Source organism: Schistocerca piceifrons, unplaced genomic scaffold (genome assembly GCF_021461385.2).
Source record: "Schistocerca piceifrons isolate TAMUIC-IGC-003096 unplaced genomic scaffold, iqSchPice1.1 HiC_scaffold_1158, whole genome shotgun sequence".
Taxonomy (NCBI): Eukaryota; Metazoa; Arthropoda; class Insecta; order Orthoptera; family Acrididae; genus Schistocerca; species Schistocerca piceifrons.
In genome coordinates, this window is record NW_025726970.1 from 1 (window position 1) to 5,000 (window position 5,000).

Below are 5,000 nucleotides of genomic sequence, written 5' to 3' on the forward strand. Positions count from 1 at the left end.
TTACCACCCACTTGGAGCTGCACTCTCAAGCAACCCGACTCGAAGGAGAGGTCCCGCCGACGCTCGCACCGGCCGCTACGGGCCTGGCACCCTCTACGGGCCGTGGCCTCATTCAAGTTGGACTTGGGCTCGGCGCGAGGCGTCGGGGTAGTGGACCCTCCCAAACACCACATGCCACGACAGGCGGCAGCCTGCGGGGTTCGGTGCTGGACTCTTCCCTGTTCGCTCGCCGCTACTGGGGGAATCCTTGTTAGTTTCTTTTCCTCCGCTTAGTAATATGCTTAAATTCAGCGGGTAGTCTCGCCTGCTCTGAGGTCGTTGTACGAGGTGTCGCACGCCACACCGCCAGCCGGCTGTGCACGCTACCGAGAAAGTACCGGTATGCGAACCGCCAGGCGACGGGCGCGCATCGCACGTTTGAGGAGACGCGGCCGGCCCCACAGGCGGCCGCGACACTCCCAGGTCTGCGAAGCGGGGCAAACGCCGCGCGCTTCAGTATACGTAGCCGACCCTCAGCCAGACGTGGCCCGGGAACGGAATCCATGGACCGCAATGTGCGTTCGAAACGTCGATGTTCATGTGTCCTGCAGTTCACATGTCGACGCGCAATTTGCTGCGTTCTTCATCGACCCACGAGCCGAGTGATCCACCGTCCTGGGTGATCTTTTCTCAGTTTCCGCCGTCTCTTTCGAGACGGTCGCATAGGCGGGAGTGAGGCGTGTGGCGGCCCCTGTTCCAGCGTTCTGTGTCCAACGGCCTCACGGCCGACGGGCGTCGTACGGCTCCACACCGGAGCGGACAGGCACTCGGGCGAAAGTCATTCAAAACCGGCGCCAGGCGCCAGGTGCCGCAGGCCAGCCGCTCCAGCGCTTCAGCGCTCGTACCACACAACATTGCCGCTAGTTTTGAGAGGCACGCGTGGTTCCGCACGCGGCGCACGGCTACGGCGAGCCGTACAGGTAGCGTGTTGCGCGACACGACACGCACATCGAAAGACATGCAGTCTAGTCGGTAATGATCCTTCCGCAGGTTCACCTACGGAAACCTTGTTACGACTTTTACTTCCTCTAAATGATCAAGTTTGGTCATCTTTCCGGTAGCATCGGCAACGACAGAGTCAATGCCGCGTACCAGTCCGAAGACCTCACTAAATCATTCAATCGGTAGTAGCGACGGGCGGTGTGTACAAAGGGCAGGGACGTAATCAACGCGAGCTTATGACTCGCGCTTACTGGGAATTCCTCGTTCATGGGGAACAATTGCAAGCCCCAATCCCTAGCACGAAGGAGGTTCAGCGGGTTACCCCGACCTTTCGGCCTAGGAAGACACGCTGATTCCTTCAGTGTAGCGCGCGTGCGGCCCAGAACATCTAAGGGCATCACAGACCTGTTATTGCTCAATCTCGTGCGGCTAGAAGCCGCCTGTCCCTCTAAGAAGAAAAGTAATCGCTGACAGCACGAAGGATGTCACGCGACTAGTTAGCAGGCTAGAGTCTCGTTCGTTATCGGAATTAACCAGACAAATCGCTCCACCAACTAAGAACGGCCATGCACCACCACCCACCGAATCAAGAAAGAGCTATCAATCTGTCAATCCTTCCGGTGTCCGGGCCTGGTGAGGTTTCCCGTGTTGAGTCAAATTAAGCCGCAGGCTCCACTCCTGGTGGTGCCCTTCCGTCAATTCCTTTAAGTTTCAGCTTTGCAACCATACTTCCCCCGGAACCCAAAAGCTTTGGTTTCCCGGAGGCTGCCCGCCGAGTCATCGGAGGAACTGCGGCGGATCGCTGGCTGGCATCGTTTATGGTTAGAACTAGGGCGGTATCTGATCGCCTTCGAACCTCTAACTTTCGTTCTTGATTAATGAAAACATACTTGGCAAATGCTTTCGCTTCTGTTCGTCTTGCGACGATCCAAGAATTTCACCTCTAACGTCGCAATACGAATGCCCCCGCCTGTCCCTATTAATCATTACCTCGGGTTCCGAAAACCAACAAAATAGAACCGAGGTCCTATTCCATTATTCCATGCACACAGTATTCAGGCGGGCTTGCCTGCTTTAAGCACTCTAATTTGTTCAAAGTAAACGTGCCGGCCCACCGAGACACTCAATAAAGAGCACCCTGGTAGGATTTCAACGGGGTCCGCCTCGGGACGCACGAGCACGCACGAGGCGGTCGCACGCCTTCAGCTCGCCCCACCGGCAGGACGTCCCACGATACATGCCAGTTAAACACCGACGGGCGGTGAACCAACAGCGTGGGACACAAATCCAACTACGAGCTTTTTAACCGCAACAACTTTAATATACGCTATTGGAGCTGGAATTACCGCGGCTGCTGGCACCAGACTTGCCCTCCAATAGATACTCGTTAAAGGATTTAAAGTGTACTCATTCCGATTACGGGGCCTCGGATGAGTCCCGTATCGTTATTTTTCGTCACTACCTCCCCGTGCCGGGAGTGGGTAATTTGCGCGCCTGCTGCCTTCCTTGGATGTGGTAGCCGTTTCTCAGGCTCCCTCTCCGGAATCGAACCCTGATTCCCCGTTACCCGTTACAACCATGGTAGGCGCAGAACCTACCATCGACAGTTGATAAGGCAGACATTTGAAAGATGCGTCGCCGGTACGAGGACCGTGCGATCAGCCCAAAGTTATTCAGAGTCACCAAGGCAAACGGACCGGACGAGCCGACCGATTGGTTTTGATCTAATAAAAGCGTCCCTTCCATCTCTGGTCGGGACTCTGTTTGCATGTATTAGCTCTAGAATTACCACAGTTATCCAAGTAACGTGGGTACGATCTAAGGAACCATAACTGATTTAATGAGCCATTCGCGGTTTCACCTTAATGCGGCTTGTACTGAGACATGCATGGCTTAATCTTTGAGACAAGCATATGACTACTGGCAGGATCAACCAGGGAGCTGCGTCAACTAGAGCTGAGCAGCCGGCCGCCCGGGAGTGTGTCCCGGGGGCCCGCGCGAACACGCAAGCGTCCGCTCAATCATTCTGCAAACAGGAGGAGGCTGAGCTCCCCTGCACAATACACCTCGAAACCCTCTCAGGTCCCGGCGGCGCGCAGCGCCGTCCCAAGTACTTGGTCGGGTTCGAGAGAGGCGCAATCGCCCGGAGTTAGGCGAGTAGACGCTTTCGGTGCGACCACCCGTGCTCCCAACTGAGCTTGCCGCTGCCGACAGAGGCCCGGGAGCGTGCTGTCGTGGCATTGCCGGCGGGAGACAACACGCGCCACCTACGGTGACCGGCAGCTCCAACGCCAGCGCCACAGAAGGACAAAAGCCCCACTTGGGTGCCGAAGCGAACTCTCCCAGCACAGCGCACGCGCCAACACATCCGCACAGCTGCGATACAAACCACCAGCGAGAACCGCTGGGGCGACCGAGCAGCAGACGGCGTCGCGGCGCCGAGCGCCGGGCGGCGGCGCATCCTCAACGCACACAGTCCTCAATCGGACCAGCACACTGAAGATGTCCACCGCGCTTCGCACCGGGCCCGCGAGGACCTACTTTGGCCGCACGGCGCCGCGCGCAGGGTGCGCCGGCGCGCAGCTGCGACGCCTGCCGCGTCCGTCGGCCGGCGCGCCTGCCACTGGCCGCCCCCACCAGCCGGCTGTAGCGCGTGCGCCCACGCACCGCGCGGCCAGCACGCCGGGAGGCGCCCCCTCACCGGCCGGGGACGGTCCCACCCAGCCACCGCCGCGTATCGCTTCACACCCAGATGCCGTTCAGTTTCGTCGGCATGGTGGGTATCGCTGGAACAACCGGTTAGTACCTCAACCTATCGTCGCCATCACCGATTCACCCCTAGCGAGAACAACCGCACCACAACAGGTTACCATTTGTTCATTTGCGTAACTTCACCAGAAAACGCAGGCGTCCATCGCCATTTGCAACTTCAACGATTATTGCATGCCTGTGTCAGGTGTCACGCCACACTACGTCTGCCCACATACACGCAACAAAATGTGCACGCCTAGACAATACGTGGAAGGTGGCCCCCGTACGTATGCGATGTCCATTGCTCGAACGACTGTCAACCGGCCTCTGTAGCATGTCGCAGATATGGAACGCGGTGCACCATGCCATCACGGTGTGTGAGGAGAGACGACTAGGTCCGAATACATCAACAGACAGCTCATGCTGATCGCCATCCACGGCGTCCGTTCCTCCCACACGTCTCTATGGCGTACCACACTGCAATCCAGCTCTCATAGGGAGACGACACGTAGCTGCGTGCACAATATTTGCACTGTATGGTCCGCCGTTTTTGGGCGCAGTCGTTGTGCGGTCACACATGTGCCACGATGTATCATTCAGTACATAAGGACGAATGTGCAGTACAGATTGTGGTTCACGCGTACGACATCAGCGGACAGTTGACACAGGCCGCACCACAACGTAGCCTGAGTACGTCGCATGCGAAGGGCATTGAACATGCAAACTTCTCACCAACCAGCTTGCGAAGGCAGGGGGCAAGGTGGGGACGTGGGGAGGGGCGGCATGTACGTCCTGCTGCCATCCACATTACAGTGTACAGCAGGAGCATGTGGAAAGTGAGCAAGACTTGCAAGGTGTTTAACATGAAGCGATACACAGGGGTGCGGGCAGTGCGAGTAGCGAACTATATTGCGAGGGTTGCGGGTGGGCAACACTACAGTAATTGAACGAGTCGTATAACAATTACAGAGCAGGTTTAGGCGACAACGTGGGTTACGTTAAGGCGACAACATGGGTTAGGTTAAGGCACAACATGGGTTAGGTTAAGGCACAACATGGGTTAGGTTAAGGCACAACATGGGTTAGGTTAAGGCACAACATGGGTTAGGTTAAGGCACAACATGGGTTAGGTTAAGGCACAACATGGGTTAGGTTAAGGCACAACATGGGTTAGGTTAAGGCACAACATGGGTTAGGTTGAGGCACAACATGGGTTAGGTTAAGGCACAACATGGGTTAGGTTGAGGCACAACATGGGTTAGGTTGAG

General features: G+C 56.9%; 2 non-coding genes across 2 annotated transcripts; both read right to left on the reverse strand.

Annotated features, from left to right (window-relative positions):
• Positions 1-506: 506 nt before the first annotated feature.
• Positions 507-661, reverse strand: LOC124728390. Its single transcript, XR_007007350.1, has one exon. It is a non-coding gene; the product is annotated as a 5.8S ribosomal RNA (ribosomal RNA).
• A 351-nt stretch (positions 662-1,012) lies between these two features.
• On the reverse strand, positions 1,013-2,921 carry LOC124728393. The gene has a single exon (XR_007007353.1). It is a non-coding gene; the product is annotated as a small subunit ribosomal RNA (ribosomal RNA).
• Between the last annotated feature and the right edge of the window lie 2,079 nt (positions 2,922-5,000).